Raw genomic sequence first — 18860 nt, forward strand, 5'->3', positions numbered from 1 at the left:
GGTCTTTGCTTCAGGTGTCTTGGGAACAGAGGACCAACCAAATTCACCTCCACAATTCCCATTATTCCACTACTCTCAGTCAAATATCTTCCATTTTCTCTTTCGTATTAGGAAAAAATCCCACTCTGTGTTCTCAGAAGTTAAACATACTAGTGCTGAAGGCCTTTCCTTGCCTTTCCCCATCTGTCATCTTTCATTCTCTACGAAGGAATCAGCCCCCATCTTCTATCAGCTCATAGCACTAGTCCACCCACCAGATTTTCAAGGAAGCACTGTCATGCTTTTCTTTATTCATTCTTCTAGAAGAGAAAAACACCCACAAAGCCTCTTACTTGTCTTCTTCAAAATCTTCTTTCACCCCAATTCCTACAGCAAGTTTGACAGTGCAGCACCCAGATCACAGTCAGTATCACTTCACTGCTACTCTGTTCACCTCCACCAGTCTCACACTTTGGTAGGGAGCTCTCTGGGCCAAGCCTCCTCCTTTAATCTTCTGCAGTTGCAGACTGCAAAGCTTCGTTTTGCAGCTCTCATGCTCTCACAGGAGCTCCCCCAGCTGCATCACTGATTCAGCATCTTCTTCTTCTGTTCCATTTCCCCCTCCCAAGGATCATGGGAGGGACATTCAAGCTCCTTGTTATACAGGTCCCATTCGTTTCCTAGACTGGTTGACTTGAAGCAATAAGGTCCAGAGGCTTTGCTCCACTGCTCCAGAACCTCCCCATTCTGGCAAGCAGCAGCCTTCAGCCCTGGGGGGTGACCCATGGGAGCCAGCCTCCATCCTCAGCCAAGGAGATCCCATCCCAAAATCTGTCTCAGAAGATGATTCTACTTCTACTCACCAATGCAGAACAAAAGGCAAACACCACCAAAGCAACTCTGCTACCCACCCAGGGTTATGACTTTCTAAGTCTCCTTTCCTTCACTGTCCCATTCCAGGCTCTACAGCTACAACAGAAGTCCCTGGTTGACTCCCATAGTCTCGTCTTTCTTTCACCAGCTGGACCAGCAGATCCAACGGTCTAGGCTGGTCCCAAGCCCCCTGTGCCAGTAACAGAACAGCTGCCCTCAGTACACACTGAGATGGGAGAGAGCATCGTCCTTCCCACACTTGGAAAAGTCCAAGGAAGAGGCTGGAGGAGCTTTAAAGAGCACAGGGGAAGTCTGGCAGGTGTTAAGTTAGTGACAAACCTGCTTTGCAAGCAGAACCTATCCTAGCACAGAAAAGGGCAAAGGTTTTGGACAAGATTTCACACTCAGTTACTGAGTGCTCAGCGCCAGGAAAACCCAAATTATCCTGGACAAGGGCCCGGAGAGGCGGAGGAATCCCTGTCCTTGAAGATATACAAAAGCTGCCTGGATGAGGTCCAGACCAACTGGACCTCACTTTGAAGATGGCTGTGCTTTGAGCAGACTGAAGACTCCCTGGGGCGCTTTTCACCCACCATTATCCTCTGATTGTAGGATTATACGTCCCTGAGACAGCAGGCAGACTCTCACTTGCACAGTTAACAGCAGGGCTCTTCTGCCCAGGCACAGAGTGCATCATGGAGCTCTGAGCTCCTCCTCAGCTCACTGGCATGAGATACCCACATAACAGAAATATCTGGCTCAGTCCCTAAGCTGGTTGCTCTTCAGACACAGGAGAATGGCTCCTGTCTTGAAAGCATTCCTATAGTCTCGCAGATAAGCCAGAAGGAGAGGATGCCCCTAGAAAAACAAGCTGCAGGAAAATTGAAGTGCTGGAGAAAAATACTGATTGGCTTGCGTTTGGATTTTAGTAAAAACACACTTATATCAATGTCTGGCTCTAAAAAAAACCCATTCCAGGTTTGAAAGTAGTTCGTAAGAGCCTCGCTAAAGCAGAGTTCTTGGCAGTGGGATGGTGTCTGCAGGAGAAACACCAGTTCCCATTGACAGATACTGAGAGGATGAGAAATATCCCTCCTTCACACACAGAGACACCTCAGGATTGGCGTCCTGTCAGGGGGGATTTCACATCCTCATCTGGAGATCATCATGGAAAACAAGGGGTTTAGAAAGTCACTTTATAACCCGGAACATCAGAGTAAGTAAATGTGCAGCATCTCAGATGTTTTGCTGAAGAGATGAAGTGTCACAGGCTTTTGATGGGATTCCAACTAATTCCACTACACACACATACTTGGCTTTAACTCTTCCTGTGCTCTCAGCTTTAAGACTTTTACTGCCAAACAGATTGCTACTAAGACCTTCCATCAAATGGCTAAATGCAGCAACTGACTGTACTCATCTCGGCCAAGGCTTTCTTCAGCCCTTTCTCCCTTGCTCCAAAGCCTGGCTCTCCGTAACAGTACAGCACGAGGAGAAAGAGGACTAAGCTGCAAGGATATGGGTTGGAGAACGTTATTTTTTCTTGATTGCAAATGCTTTCAGGGGCCTTTTCTGAAGTGACATCACTTGAATTTGCTTTGACATTTCTGCTCAGCACTCTCAGACCGAGCAGCAGTGTGGTAGAGGATAGTTGTGCCAGCAGGGAACTTGGTCCTAAGTCTTTGTTCAGGGTTATGTATTTCAGGACTGGCATGAAACTAGGGAGGAAGCAGAGTCACAAGGGGAAACATCAGAGAGTTCCCTTGGAATAATCCCTTCAATGGAGAGAGGTTCCAGCAGCTGTAGGCTCTTCCAGGTTATACCTTCCAAATCCCAGGGATCGGTCAGAAAGGGGCTGAGTTGTTATTTCCGCAGCCTGACTCTGGAAACTACACCCTGCACACACAGAGACGGGTTCAGCATTGGATATGCCCTTGTTTTCCACATCTGTAATAAATAGGTGCACTTACAGTCCAGAGAATCCCCTGCTGGCTAGCTAGTATCCTTTCAAGTAATCAGTGAATCCCCTAACAATACTGCCTACATTCTGTGTTCCTGAAAGCAGCCTGCTAGAAGTGCTCATGTGCAGTCAGACCCTGTGTGATGATTAGAGATGATAAACATAATTATTCTGGGTCCTGATTGCCTCTGCTTTCTTCATTCTGCTGCTGCTGTGTAAAACGACCACAGTGTTACCAGTTCTATGGGCAGAAACACCGTGAAGACACAGACTTTGTCCTGAAGGAAGGGCCAAACCTTCATGGAAAGGAACCACCGGAGGTACAGAGCTGTGGGTGTGACAGACTCCTGCCTCTTGAAACATGATGTCTTTAAGATGCACCTGAACACTCTGCAAAACCAAGGTCAGAGAGTGATGGGAAGCGGGTTTCATGATCCAGCTGTAAAACCAACAGACAGGAAAGCATTAGTGATGAACCAGCTCAACTGCAAAGCAGTGCCGGCATGCAGATACCGCAGAACTCAAGATTTTAGGAAGCGGAATAAAATCAAGTCTCCTGAAGCAGCAAAATGGTTCATTAGACCTGTCGGTACCATGTGTGAAGCTGGGGGTGGGGGAACACTTCCCCACACCAGTCAGGAGTTGATTGCCTTCAGATGAGGAACAGCAGATGCCTCAGGTCAGGATCCAGAGCACAGACCTCTGATTTTTGTTTTAAAACGACATCCAAAAGAGTGCACTTGCTTCCCAGCCGTGCAAATAAACAGACAACACTGCCAGCCCCTATGGGTAAGATGTCACCACTCCTTGTAGAAGATGGGATAAGGCCACGGAAGCTCTCCAGCCTCACCCAGTCTTTCCCTTTACTTTGACCAGAGTAAAGTCTTCTCCTCCTTCCTTCCTGATATCTCTGATCAAGAGTTCACTTCCACAACCATTCCCACTTCCCTCTGCTGCCTGCCTCTTCTCCCCACAGTGCTCCTCTGCTGCCTGCCTCTTCTCCCTGCAATGCTCAGTTCTCTCCCATTTTGGTTCTCCTTGCGCAGTCTCAGTATTATCGTGTGCTATGCTGGCTTGGAGAATGGGACCAGCAATCCAATCTCACAAATACGACATGAGACTCTCGTGCTGGACTCCCACTGGGACCGGACGCACCGGGGAGGCTCTGTTCTGTCCCACGAGCCCAGATCTGCACAGCCAAACCTGGGTTCTGGAAGATCCTCCATGTGCTGAGCTGCCACGCTCAGACGTGGGCCCACGGAGCGGGTGAGAAACAGCCAGCACATGCTGTGACACCTAGTAGGGACCTGCACAGGAGAAATAACCGATGGAAGGCCTACTCCTTGTCTTCCGTCGTCTTGTCTCTATTGTCATATTGTCCTGTTTGTAGACTTGGGCTGTGAACTCCCTTTTACATGATCCCTGCCCCATGCTGAGAAAGATGGAACTGGGAAGGTCTGGACAGCCTGCACAGCATCATAAATTTTCCTGCCAGTTCAGGAGGAGGGGGGGTTACTGGGAGAAGGCTGAGAAGCAGAAGGAACAGTGGTGTTGGCAGAGCTGAGGCTCACCAAGCAGCCCTGCTTCCCTCCACACTAACCCCATCATGACCCGGCTCCTCAGAGACAGCCACTGCCTGGGACGGAGCAATGTGGAAAACAACCACTTCTTTAAGTTTTATTATTAAATAAATCAATCAATCCAGCTATCACGAGGCCCTGAAGCCAAAGTGGCCAAGTAAAGGATAGGAGAAGCCAGAAAAGCTTCAGTGAGAACAGGTAACAAGAGACATGTTTACCACAGAAGAGAGACAAGGCTTCTAATACAAGCATGCTGCTGCACCACAAACATTCCCTATGGCCTGGTATGGCTGTACAGAGATACTTACACGTACAGGCAGGGAGACGCCGATCCCTGGCTGGTGAACAATCAACTTTTATTCTCTCCAGACCAGCAAAGCCAAGATTTTAGTAAACACGTAACCCCAAAAATGCGCCTGCGGATTGGGTAGAGCAGAGCCTGTGCTATCCCTGCCAAACAACAAAGCCGTTCTCCTGTGGGTGGTTTCATGGTGAGGTTTCTGTGGGGAGGAAGTGTTTCTAGTGGTCAAGGCGGAGAACAGGGGTTCAGGAGACCTGGCTCCCATCCCTGGCTCTAGGAATCAGGAAAGCTCTGATTGCAGCAAACGTGCACACTTGCAGGAGTCACTAGCCCTCTGTTCACCTCTCCTTGCTCGGGCACAAATCGCTCCTCTGAGGAACAGCACAGAGACACAGGCTTCTCCCCCACCTGAAAACACTTCCTGACCTTGCAGATTTATTGCGACGTTTGTGTGACTGATGCCTGAAAGGCTGTCAGAGCTCTTTGGATGAAAATCTCTCTGGAAGGTATTGGAAGACGTGCACATTCGAGTGCAGACACGTGAGGAAGAGAAATGCAACTCACACACACTCTGCTTCCCTCTATCCTTGCAAATCTCCACCCAGACTTGCTGGTTCCGCTATTCATGCATTTAAATATTTACAAGATGGGTCTGCAGAAAACCTGTGTTTTCAAGAAGAGTAGCCAACTGAACACCCAACCCACTGCTCTGGTTGCCCAGACTCAGCCCCAAGTCTCTGCATTTTACTCACAAAATCAGGCCAGTGTGAAAACAGACTGAAAGCCCATGGCAGACACAACCCAGCCACATCTCTGGCGGGCTGGCACCGGTGACCTCCCCCGGCCCTTTGCACTGTTCTCTCTTCTTTCACCCCAGATGTCATCGACATGCTGTTTACCCCTTCTTTCAGCTCATTAATGAAGACACTACAGAAGACTGGACCTAACCCTGATCTCTGTGGCACACCATTAGAAAAACACCTCCTTGAAGAGTTCCCATCAACCTCTTAGGTATGAAGGACTGTTGTCTCGAGGTGTACATAGCTATTAGAGCTAACGACCTCACCACCACAGCCCATCTGCAGTGAATCCCATGGGGAGAACCCACCAACTTGCACAGACAGTTTTTAAAGAAAAAAAAAAGAACAAAGGAAGGAATGTCACACTGTCACAGGACGGCTCTGTGTTCTGCCTTTGTCTGTTTACAACGTTTTAACATCCAACTTTGGGTTTTACTTCCTGTCCTAAATTGATCTGGATGCTGTTAACTTTCCTAAACCTTCTCTTACCTTGTTGGCTGCATTTCAGAAGTAGGTGGCATGAGTCAATCACAGTGGACCAGTTTAAAATGTTGTAAGATACTTCCCTCAAGTGGAGGGAATAAAAATCACTCAACTGTGTGTCACAGGCTGTGTAATGTACCTCAAGTAGCAGGAAGACAAGTGAGAGCTGGACACCTACATGAGGTAGAATCTACCAACCTGCTTGAAAGGTGTTAGGAGCATTGAAGAATTACCGGTGATACTGCAAAATAAATTTTCCCACTCTATAAATTTCAGGGCTTACAAGCCACCCTTTGTATCAGATACCAAAGGGGCATATGCTCCAACAACCTGGCAGGTTACTACACGGACAGCTAATGTACATCCATGACCAGGTTTTGAAAATGGCTTGAATGCAAGCTGAGATGAGTGGCAAGTGTTCCTACGTGGTACTTCAGCAGAAGTGAAAGAGGCTGCTTAGAAGCCGCTTGAGGGGTGAAATACCTGGAGAACAAGGCTTTTATGCCTACCCGAGCCTGCAGCAGGGCCTGCGAGGGATAAACAAGCATGGGGGGAACCAGATGCAGATCGCAGTGTGTTGGTAGAGCTGGTGTGGGTGGTATCTATACTCACCCCGAGGCTGATGCCTGAGCTCATGATCACTGTTTTCCTCAAAGCAGGCAATGAAACATGAACAAAGAATTCAGATTTTGCTGTAGTTTTACTGTTACGGAGATAGCAGCTCAGCTCCAGTCTCTTCTGTATACGCTGAACAGGGGAACTTTTCATCTCCTGCAAATGGAAAGAGATAAGAGGGGCTTAGCACGAGGCAGGATTTGTCTCTGTAACTGATCAGTCCAACAAAGGGACGCACAAAGCATTTATTACTGAAAATGAATTGTGCCATCAAGGCAGATGCCTGCAATTACTTCTGTTAAATATTATCTTTCATTAACTGTAAAATATATAATTAATAAACTTGCCCCCCTCATTTTTGTTAAGTTTCACTGCAAAGACCTTATTACGGAAATAAATCTTTCTAGCAGTGCATGTCGACACAACAGAGGATGGTGCACGCCTCTCTGTGTGTGATAATTTCCTTATGGGAAACTGAATTATTAGGGAGGAATAATCACCTCTCTTCATGGCTCAGACTGTAGAGACGCCCCACTCTGAGACCAGTTGTTTAAGCTCACGCCTCTTGGAAGCAGGCAAGAAGAATCTGCTTTGGCTGGCAAAGATGACTTGATCAGAAAGCCGTCAGGCAGACACAAGCTCTTCGTTCACTAGCAAGTCTGGAGAAACAAAAAGTACATTTCATTCTTTGATTCACAGTCCATTAAAAAAGTCTTCTGACTGTACAGCTGCTCAGAAAGACGTCAGTGGTTAGGCTGATTCTTTTATAAGTCCCGTGTTCATCCACCTCACAACACGGTGCTAAAGCTGCACGACTGTGATTTGCTTTCCATGTACATCAGAACTGTTTTGATTTGGGGGATGCTTGGTGATGGCTGTTAAACCATACCAATTAGGAATGCTTCAAAAACATTGCTGAAATTTGACTCCAAGCATAAAATTCCCCTCAGACTTTGCCTCCACTTGTGATCTTTACCTCGAGCTAGTTGATTGCCAGTTCAACCAGGGGTAATTAAAATATTTCCAAAGGCTGTTCTGGGCAACACTTTTTGCCTTGCTGCAGGCTACAAATGTTCGTGGTTTGCCCTAGGCTGATGTTCGCTCCTGCCTGAGCTGGCACGGGCAGCAGTGCATGCCAAACGAGGAGGAACGCCTGCTCCATCACGATTCTCCCCTCCTGGGGAAGGCGGCAGAGGGACCGAGAGACCAGTGGCACAAGGCAGGAGTGTACAAGCACGCACTGGATAGACCGTGATATAACTGCTGGGCATAGAGAAGACATAAAGCGGCACAGAGGAGGAGGAAGGGACAGTATGTATTTTAATGAAGCTCTATGATTTCCCTGCTTTTCAAGATGTCTGGATGATCCCGGCAGAGCCAAGAGGTTGCAGAGACATTCGCCCACGGACTGCCAGCTTCAGTGCAGATGAGCTTAGCAGAGAAGAAGGGTTCTCACCTTAACTGGCATACAGGGCTTTCCGCAAAGAGACGAGCTCGGGGAGGGAGAGGGTGGCATTTCCTGGCCGTCCACTACCAATCTGACACTCCATTTTGCAGTCGTCAGCAGGCTGGAAAGGGAGAGCAAGAGTTCTGTGGGTCGTGTGTACTGGAAATGCACAACCCCTGACTCAGAGCAGGCCCTGTCGCAAAAAACTATATTGGAGAACCTTACCCTGCTACTGCCCTCAATCTAAAGAAAGAGGTCCATTCTCCACATCATTTTAACTACCATTTAAGAATGTTAAAACAGCCAACCAATTTGATTACACAAAAATTTTAGAGTCAGCAAATTATCTAGTTAAATGATGCGTGCAGAAATGTTAATTCAACAGCAACTGAAACCTTCTTACATTTACCATCTAAAGATGATAATCCTATGCAAAGAAGAAAAGAGAGGGGCTGAGCATACCGTCCTTGCAGAAGAAATCGTAACAATATTTTAGCTATCACCCTCAACGTACCCTATACGCAGTTACACAAATATCACGGGTTGAGAGTGAGCTTAGAAGTGAGTTTGGAATGGAAGCTCTGAAATCATATTATACAACTACTTGTCCCGGTTTTGCTCTAGGGGAGAGGCTTGTATATCAACCCATTTCCACCAGTGTGCCTCTCCACACAAACTTTTTGCACAAAAGTAGAATTTTACTTTTCTGTTCAAAGGCTGAACAATATTTCGTGTGACATGCACACTCCTACCCCTCAACAGTGAGGAACCCCTTCGTGCGCACACGCTGACTCTGCGGACTACCAGGCATTATCTCATTCCCCAGGATCCCCGCTGGGTCAGACCAGGAACACTGGAGAGCAACGATGGAAAAGTTAAGCAACTTCACTCTCTGGCTCTTGGGCCGCAGGAGGGGGAGGGAGCAGGGAGGCAAAGCATCTGGCTTCCCTGCTTCTCTAACAGCCTGGCGGGAAGGCTGCTGTCAATTCTGCCTTCTGCCTTGTTGGAAGAAAGCAGAAGTGACAAGAGGCCCTCCAGGCAGGCAGCCAGGAACCAGAAATTCAATTGAGCTACCTCCTGAAACTGGACTTTTTTGGAGACCCTTTCCCTGAAATTGTTTTGCCTTTAACAAAAAAAAAAATTGTCATCGCGGTTCAGGGCCAATTCATCACCCCTGGTCTCCTGGCTCTCCTTTCCTCCACAAAAGCATGATTTGCACAAAAGGATTTCCATTTTTCTGAACCGCTCTACAACCAGCCTCACCCATAATAAACACACAGACACATAAATATGCACACACACGCATGCACAGATACAAACATGGTTATTTATAGATATAGGCATTACCATAGACAGATAAATACACAGGTGCATTTCTTTGCTAGCTACATAACATGCAGGGACAGAAGTGATATGGCAGCTGAATTTACTCTACATTGGCAGATTAGGAAACAGAGTGTGGGACATACGGTCTATCTCTAGGGCTTAGACCAACTGGTTATTGGCTGGTGCCGTTGTTCCTCTAACAAGCCCCTGGATATATCACTGTGGCTGTAGAGAAATGCAGCTGAAAGAGCCTTTCACTGTCAGCAGCAATCTGTCACTTCATGTATCTTACCCTGCCTCTTACAGCACAAAAGCTTCTGAGCTGCAAGTCGGTGTTAGGAGAAAGGTCATTTTGCAGGTAGGCTGTGGTATTTTTCTTTATTTCTGGGAATGTGCGGCCAGCTTGAGGCACCGTCTGGATGCTGCAGTATGAATTTCAGCTTCACATATGCCTAGCTATAATTTAAAACAAGGGAGCATTTCCATTACAAACCCCATTTTTTTCCCACGGATTTATACCTTAGCTATTTGGCTTCACTCTGGGGTGGACCTTCACTGAATATATTCACAGGCAGGGAGAAACTATTTTTCCCGTACGGCGTTTAAATCCAGCTCAGCCTCTTTTGGTTGTAAGATGGTGAAGGAAATTACGTATGCACACAAACACTCACAAGCACATACAAAAAGCTTACACAAACATATGCCCGCAGAGAGGATCTGTTACAAAAAAAAGACAAGCCAATGCAAATAAGCCCAATTTTAGGAGTGAATTAATTTGACTGACTTTATTATTCTAAATTATTAACAAGTTCCAGCAACTTTAGAATGCAATAACCACACTCAGGCTTTCATCTAGGTTAAGTGGAAACAGATAACTTGTACTGATATATATTATATCAGTACAAGTCTGTGACAGCCAACTTGGAGGCAGAAACCTGACACACAAGGAGCCCCTCTCTTTGCAGCAGTGTGGTAACAACTCCTGTACAGTTCTCCTCCCCTGAAATATTCCAATGCAATGAATCACCCTCCAACAACACCAGAATCCCCCTATTTTCATGAATGCCAGCCGAAACCTGACCTCCACAGCACTCTAATCTTTTTATGACTGGGTCTGGCTTAGTAAATCCGTTTTTGGGGGGGTTTTAACTCTTTATTGATTCTACTTTGATGTAGTCCAATAAAGCGCATTGACAGAAGCTATTTATGTTGGTTAGTGCCTCTGGTTCCAGGAAAGCCTCCGTGGCACATGTGAAGAGAGGGGAGGCACCTTGCAAGTAACATACAGGTTACCCAGTTATTCCACACTTACCAGTTTCATTCAATCCGTCTCCATGACTGAGATTACAAACGACCTTCTGTTTCTCCTGCTCCCAAGTAGAAATAGGTATGAGTCTCTCTACGAATCACTTCCTAACGCCACACAGAAAAGCTGGGAAATGTGAAGGAATCTCCCAGTCTTAAGAGGAAAAAGCTGCCAGTGGCCACTCAAAGAGCAGACAAGCATCTCCCCACTTCCAATGGCACAGAAACCAATCTTGTGGCATCGGAGCTGGCACAGCGGGCACCGGTACCAGCAGGGCTTGAGCACCTGGAAAAGGTAAGATGCCCCTATTCATATCTACTGCACAGGTGTGTAAACACAAACCGTTCCAGCACCACAAAACTCTAGAGTAGGCAGCTAGGAATATTATGCATTTATCCCATCCGTTGGAGATGCTGCAGATACCCTCACGGTACGCTGTATTCCCTCTTCCTTTCTTGGTTTCACACCCAGAACTTGCCCCTGAGGCTGGGCAACACTGACTAAGAACATCATTGAGGGGAGATGCTTAGTAAAACCCATAGTGCTCAGTGGTTCCTAACTGCAACGTAATAGTTTTCTCGATTCTTGCTAAGAGGGCACGGTAACAGGGCAGAGGAGGATAGCTGAGAGCTGCAGGGTCTGGAAAACTGAACTCAATTTAGCCACGGAGCAGTTTAAAGTTCCTGTTGCATTTTTCATCTAAGTACAGCAAATCCCCCCGCTAAGCAACAGCCCAGGTGGCCATAAATACTGAAATGCTAACTGCATGAGTGGCATGCAGGTATTAGAGAGGGTGTGCGGGTCGGCACGGCGGGAGAGCAGCTGAGCGCGAAGCAGAGTGTCCTTCCAGGGAGGCAATGCCGGCTGTCAGCAGCGCCGGGAGCCCGGCCCTGCGGGGGGATGGCTCTGGAGGCATTTGAGACCTGCTGGATTCTCATTCATTCCAAGCTTCCTGCAGTTCCGAAGAACTGATAGAGTTTCACTCTTCACCAGCTGGAGACCCAGGGAAGGGGACTCTCTCCAGAGAAGGAGCTCAGGAGCTCCTCCCCAGGGGGGAAGATGAGGAGTGGTTTGGAGAGAAGATGAGGAGTGGTTTGGAGAGAGGATGAGGAGTGGTTTGGAGAGAAGATGAGGAGTGGTTTGGAGAGAAGATGAGGAGTGGTTGGGAGAGGTTGCAGCCACTGCGGCATGCCACGAGTGACACAGCAGAGATGGCCATCGGGCACCTCCTGTGCCAGTGGGAGTCTTGTGTGGTGAAAAGGCAGCTCATCACTTACCAAAGGAAAAGAATAGAAAAGAAAACATGGCCCCTAAACCTACCTGGGTTGGCTGCCTCTGCTCAGGCAAGACACCACAGCCCAGTTTGCCTCCTTGCAAAGCTCCCAGGGAGCCCTTGCTGCAAGAAAGGGGGCAACAGGGACCGAGGCATATTTAGTTACCATCAGAGCATGGGCACCTAACTTCAGGTTCTTCATTTATAAAAAGAAGAGCTGAAAATCCCGTCTCCTCACAGAGAACCTTGCATAGTGCCAAAAGGAGGAGGATTTCCTCCCCCAGTCATTCCACAGGAGCTCTGTGGGTAGGTGGCCAAGCACAGGGACGATGGGCGGGCGGGTGGATGGCTGTAAGTGTGACAGACAGGTTGGAGCACAGGCAGACAGCTTGCCGAGCGCTTTAGGAGCCCGGGCTGCTTGAACTGGGGAGCGTTGGAGGTACTGCAATAGTCCTGGGTGATATGTGATGGACATGGGAGTCTGCACTGCCTCACATCTCCCAACGGGGAAGGCTCAACCGGTGACCCCCCCCGGCACGTGCCTCACTCGGTATCTACTGGAGTTCCCATATGGCAGTTGCCGAGTGATCTGGGCTGCTGGGGCCTGTCAGGACAAACACACCAGGCTTCCTGGCATTTCACCCAGGAGTTATGAAGCCGTCACTCGCTCAAGCTGTCTCTGAACAGTGTCAGCATGCCTTGGTACACTGCCTGCTTTTCACCTGATTGTCATTTTTGGATGCTATTACTGACACGCACTTTTGGAGCTTCAGGACGTGGTGGTGAGAATGAGGCCAAATTCCCAGCCTTCCTGCCTCCCCACTTCTCTCCTGCTTCCTCTTTTCTGGAAAGTTTTCCCATGCTAAGTATAGTTTCTAACAGGTGCACGACCAGAGGGGACTGTCAGGGATGCAGCTGTCCCCACAGAGGCCTGGATCCATCTCCATCTGTCTCACTGGAGTTATCCATGCTGTCTAGCTGAGCTCTTCGGACACGGGATGGGGGAGCATCAGAGACACAGACAGGGAAGAGATACATGTACACACACACACACACAGAGGGAGGATGATTATTCCAGGGAATGCCACAGACAAAGCCTCTGACATCAAACTAATGCATCCTTTGAGGCTTTAAAGAGCCCTTGCCACACACAGGCAGGCTGCCAGCTAACTCATCTCTCCTCCTTGCCATGCTAACAGCCTGATGCCAAGGTCAGGCTTTAAACGGAAGCCGACTGCTTTGTAATCCCCTGTGCCTCATTTGGGGATGCCACAAGACTGGTAAGAATCAATGGCAGAAAATATCTGTCCGGAGCCAACTCCCGTGCGATGGCTGAAGCGGTTCCCTCGCCCAGCCAGATGCCAGTCCCGTCTTCCACCTTCCCAGCCCCACACCAAAGCTTGGGGAGCAGTGACTACTATGGGTAGCTGAGATCCCTCTAACGCACCTCGGAGTGTGCATGCGTCTGAAGCAGTCACAGATCACTGACCTCCAGGTGCACAATGGTGACAAGGGGTCCTAACTCAGAGCTGTGGGGGCCGGGTCCTGCGGTAACCTTCTTGGACACCAAGTTGTCTCATGACTGTGTAGGGGATATAGAAATATGAGAAAGAAGAGATAAGAGGCAACCCTGCTCACAAACTAAAGGTGCTTTCTACCCCCAAAGTGTCCTGGCATAACTTCAGGCTGACACAACATGAGGAAACAATCATTTTGCAACACACCACTGCTCCCTGCCACTGCATGTTGCAGCAGGAGCAGCCGATCTGTTTAACAAATCTGGGTCCTGGGATGCGTGCTGTGTTAACAAACTGGCTTAGCTTAATAGGAGGGCGATGAAAACCATATGCAGGGAACATGATGGTACCCTGGCATCACCACCACCATCACTGAAAGAACAAAGAACGAGGTTTCTACGTTCACACTGCACCACCGCAGAACATGCTCCACGCTGTGCTTCGGCCACAAAGTCCAAGGTCTGAACTCAGGGAACCCAAAGCCCAACTAACTGCTAAAGGGCAGCGTCTTAAGCTGCAGGAAACTGAGCTGCAACCAGCTCTCAAAAGTCTGCCTGGGGCTCAGAGAAGTGGTGGGATGGCCTGGGTGGGACAGATGTGTATAAATCTTTGGCAGAGGGAAAATCCATCTCCTTTCTTCAATTCCTTTGTTAAAATGAAACCACACTGCTGCTAGCAAGCCTCTGCCCAGTCACACTCTCCCAAAGGAAGAACCGCGAGTGCCAGGGTCTGTGGTGCTGCAGCCTGGGAGAGGACAGCGCTTGCCTGCAGCTGCAGGGACAAGCTCTGAGGCCAGGCAGGTGTCACACGGCCATGAGCCCAAACGACACTGCCATCTGCACGGCTCAGATAGCCCTCCCTTCCTCCTTAGGGGTCCCTCAGCACTGCTGAGTGCATGCGACAGTGATGTCTGGGGCCTCCCTGCCCCCAAAACACACATCTTACCAAGGCACTACCTCCAACACCTTCAGTCGCAGACACCAGCAGGAGTTTCATCAGTAGGAAGGGCAGGATCAAGTCCAGATTTACTAACACCAGCACTGATTACAGGGATGGCATCACCTTAACCTTTCTCTGAAACTGCCTTATCTTCTGACGTCTCAGTTGCTGTTCCCTCCTCCAGGTTTTCAGGGCTATGCATGGTTACTTTCCTCTAGTCCTTTTACAACAACCCTTTTCAGAAAGAAGAGCTGACTGAAGCTCTTTGGGTCTCCAAAGACCATTCCATCACATCGGTGCTGACGGGGCTGGGGCTGCCAGACTGAGTTATCACAGGTCCTGCCCTCCCCTGCCATTAATACCTACTCACCAAGGGAGCACTGGTCCAGCCCAAGCAGAGAAGGTCAACCCCAAGCTGCAGAAGTCTCCCACGATTAGGGAGGAGGCATCAAAGGGAAAGAAGAGGGAAAACAAATATATCCCAGACATCTCCCCTCCCTAGACATCTCTGGAACGTCATAATCGAGCTCAGACAGCGCCGGGGAGGGAATGAGTTACAGGGAGTCACGAACCTTTCACGATCAGCTCACCTTGCATCAAGGACAATCCAGCCACACATCATCCCCAGCCCTCACAACACCCGTGTCACACAATCTGCCATCTTTTTCTGTCCCAATTCAACCCCTTCCTGCCCAGTGAAGGGTTACACTCCTGTCCTGTTATCAGGACCTATGCAATTGTGCAAGCAAAGCGGTGAAGTTGATTCAGAAGCAATGTAGGAACTGTGAGGTGGGACTGTACCTACTGAGGAAAGGAGGCACATCCCATCATTCAAGTGATAGTAAAAACGTAGTAGGTGTTCTCACATGCTAGCATCATTCACTCCAATCCAGGAGAGCTGAGCTATTCAGGAAGGATGCTGCTGTGGGAGAAATATCACCTGAATGCTGAATCACTAGCTCTAAAGCGTACCTGCACTCAGGAAAAAGAGACACCTCTTACCAGACCTTGTCAGTGCTGGGTGTCGTGCAGCTAGCTGCCAGGCCAAGAAAGTATGTGGCTAACACTTTTAAGTCATTTTTCTACCACAGCCTGGTAGCCTAAAGCCCAGAGTAAACCAAGACAGAAGCAACACCCAGCAAAGTCATCTGTGCTTGAGCAGCACAGCTGGAACATCCGCAGCGTTATGCAATCCCCTGCCAGACATGGGACTGAGAAAGGCGTCTGCTGCCTTTCCATGTCCTCTACCCATCTGAAAAGAGCTGAAAACTCAATGCAGTAGAGAGGTAAAATTCTCTCTTGCCTTTGCTTTTAATCCCAGATTAAGACTGCCTCGAGCTCCAGGACTCCTGCCAGCACCCCCGCAACGAGCACGTTCACACCCTGAACGCGCTAGTGCCCAACACGACCTGGTCCCCAAACACAGGACCCGGGCTTTGCCCCTGCCCAGGGCCACCCAGTGCCACAAACCCAACGTCAGATCTAAGCAGCCTTGGTCAAACCTTGCGCCTGTACTTCACAGTATGAACAACAATCCAGTGGGGTCTGATACGCTCCACGGGATTGGACTCAGTGAATTAAGAACTGAAAAAAGATATTGTCCAGATGGGTATCGGCCCTGGGAGCCCCAAACTACCCAGAGCCTGGACTTTACTGTGAAGCTTTCAGAAACAGGGTGTTGTTCTTCAATCCCCTGCTCCTGGGGCCCTGTGTCTGCATGAAAAATTCCACTTTTGTTACTGCAAAAATGGCACTTGTAGCTCTCAAAGCTGAAAAGTCTGAGAATGCAGCTCAAGGATTAAACCCCTCCTCCTCAGACCTACAATAAATAAAAAGAGTTAAAGCCAGATCCAGATTTGTAAACTGTAAGGATTGTAAGCCCATTTTGTGACCGTCTCAGGCAGTTCTGGCATTCTTTGTAGTTGGTGAGTGAGACTCACTGGGAGATGGGGGGCAGAATAAAGGGGGCTCAACCACGAGGACTGGGATGGTTCCCTCCAATGCAGAGATTTCTGGAGGTGGAAGGGCTGGCAGAGAGGAGGCACAGGAAACAAAAGCAGACATGTGAGAGACATTTACAAATGGATTTCTGAGCCAAAATTTCCTCTCAGTCACGCCTGCACGTCTCCGTAAACCTATCTGGCTTCTGCACCATGGTTTGAGGACAATTTGACCCGGACTCTGAATAACAGGATTAAGCACTGGATCAGCAGAAAAATTATTACAGATACTTATTATTGCTTGCTATTGGGGAGTTATTGTTACTACAGAACGTTTGTTTCCCTGAGCCACATTGTGTAAGTGTCGGTGCCTTTGCTAGATTTAATGGTCCAATTATCACGGGCTGTGTCACCTCCTCCCCGTTCTACATGATGAGACCTGCTCTCTTGCCTTCATTCCCCTCTCCTGTTTTGCTAGCAGGCAAACACACCTTTGCTGCTCTTTCATGGGTAGTCGTCTTTTTAACTTCTCCCATGCTCAGGGCTGGTGGAAGCCAGACAAGTGGCAGCCTCTGGGCTGGGTATCTCACCCTGAAGATGGCTAGTTGGGAATGGGTCTTCTTTCCTGGGCAAAAATCTAAGTTTTTACTTATTTAGTGAAAATCTAACCAAAAGTTCTCATGAGAGTTGAAGTCATGTCAAGCTCTCCTTCCAGACATCACAGTGAGCCTCTGTCATACACTGCTTGCTCAGCTCCCCAGCAGGCTTCACCTGCCATCAACAGCAAGATGTTTGGCTGGGATCTCCAAGGGAAAAAGGATTGGCAGGGCACTGCCAGACAAGAAAGTGCTTCCATCGCCTGAAGTAGTTGTGAGGAGGTTACACCTGGCTGTAGACCAACTAGTCTCCTATTAGCCCCACAATGCCTCTCTAAGGAATATCCTCCAGATATTCCGGAGGTGAAGAAACTTGCCTTTGGTACATGGCTGCTTGTAGAGCAACACTTGCGCCAAAACCCAATACGAGACATGGGAATGGTCAGTGCTGCTCCTCCCCACCATGGTCACTCTACAGCAGAGCCACAGGGAGAGTTAATTTAAATAAAGAGCACCAGGAGGAGTGGTGGTGGGGAAGGGGCTGAGCTCCTCTTCTGCTCTCCTAAGAGCAGCTGGCAGCAGATCATCCAGGACCTATCCTGAACACCGTATCTGAGAACATCAGCTCCTCACCAGGATATCGAAAGAGCAGTGTAACAAACAGCATTAGAGAGATTCACAACCGAATCAGGCATTTATGTGAGTAAGAACAGCATCTGCAGTGACACTACCTCAAATGAAAATCATAACAGCTATTGATTCTCCTGCTTCAGGGTATAAGCTGCCTGCCAGCTGGGGTCAAGGGGAAATCTCCCCCCATAGGGTTGTATTGCACAATTATGAGCATTATGGGATTTTTATGCTTTCCTTTAAGACATCCGGCCTTGGCTTCTGGTGGAGACAGGATACTGGGCTGGAAGGACTATTGGTCTGTTCAGCTCAAACAGTTTTTATGTCCTAATACAAAATTAATGGTTCTCCCTGAGACTCCACGCGGCAAAGCTGCCTGCTCTGTGCATTGCAACTGGCAGAGCAAAAGCGGGGCTGAAAACTTCATTCTTCCCAATCCTCCTCGATGCAACACAACCCTCAGGCCCTACCCAGGCTCACGCACACTAGCTACCGTCACCCCACGCTCTCTGGGGATCAACAAGTTGATGCCAGACCCTGACGGGCGCAGCATGCTGCAGTCCTGAGCTCAAGGGACCCCTCAGCCTCCTGCCTCCTAAGCTAGGGATACCAGATCCACAAACCTCTACAGCAGCAGCTATAATGCAGGTGGGTTGCAGGCACCTGTGTCCTTTAAACCAAGCCTTCTGACTGTTCCACCTCTTCAGTGGCCTCTCTCGCTGACAAAAGGGCTGTCAGGTTAGGCAGGCTGGGAAAGCAGAAACGGCTGTCTTAAAAACTGTATTTCAGGATGCACATGGAGGTCCCTTCTGTTTGTATGGAACAACACCTCGTTCATCATTCAGATAGCCAGACAGAGCCACTCATCTTCATTTGACAACACCTTTTATCTACAAACGCCCAGATTAAGACTCACAGCCAGCCTGTGAACTGGTCAGGATCTTTTTTACCGAGCCAGGGGCACGCTTTCCTGGCTTACATCCAGCACGGGGCTGGAGACTGGAGAAACTGCTTGCTCCGATCATGACTTTTACAGCAGGACTTTTTCTGAAAAGTCACCGTGCCCCCAGAGACTGCAGCAAGCAGTTTTTGTTGAGCTTATTATTTTGGTGTCTAAGTGGAAGCCGAGTTCTGCAATTGCAGTGCGTGTGGTTGACTTGTGGCTTGCCCTAAGGGAGACAACGGCACTGCTGGGAATCCTGACCCAGGAGTCCTGACTCAGGCATTCTGTAAAACCACAGAGCCTGCTCTTTCCATGCCCGTCTTTGTGCTCCTGTATCTCTGCTGGGGCCAGA

The 18860-nt window shown here is 48.8% G+C and overlaps 1 long non-coding RNA gene across 1 annotated transcript in view; it reads right to left on the reverse strand.

Moving 5' to 3' along the window:
* LOC116961049 overlaps positions 1-18860 on the reverse strand; it is a 106989-nt gene that overhangs the window by 62860 nt on the left and 25269 nt on the right. The window contains exons 5-7 of the long non-coding RNA XR_004406737.2: positions 8048-8159; positions 7092-7250; positions 6589-6747 (exon numbers count right to left, since the gene is read on the reverse strand). This is a non-coding gene — a long non-coding RNA (uncharacterized LOC116961049). The remainder of the gene's footprint in view (positions 1-6588; positions 6748-7091; positions 7251-8047; positions 8160-18860) is intronic.

Source organism: Tyto alba, unplaced genomic scaffold, assembly GCF_018691265.1.
Source record: "Tyto alba isolate M040663 unplaced genomic scaffold, T.alba_DEE_v4.0 Super-Scaffold_41, whole genome shotgun sequence".
NCBI lineage: Eukaryota > Metazoa > Chordata > Aves > Strigiformes > Tytonidae > Tyto > Tyto alba.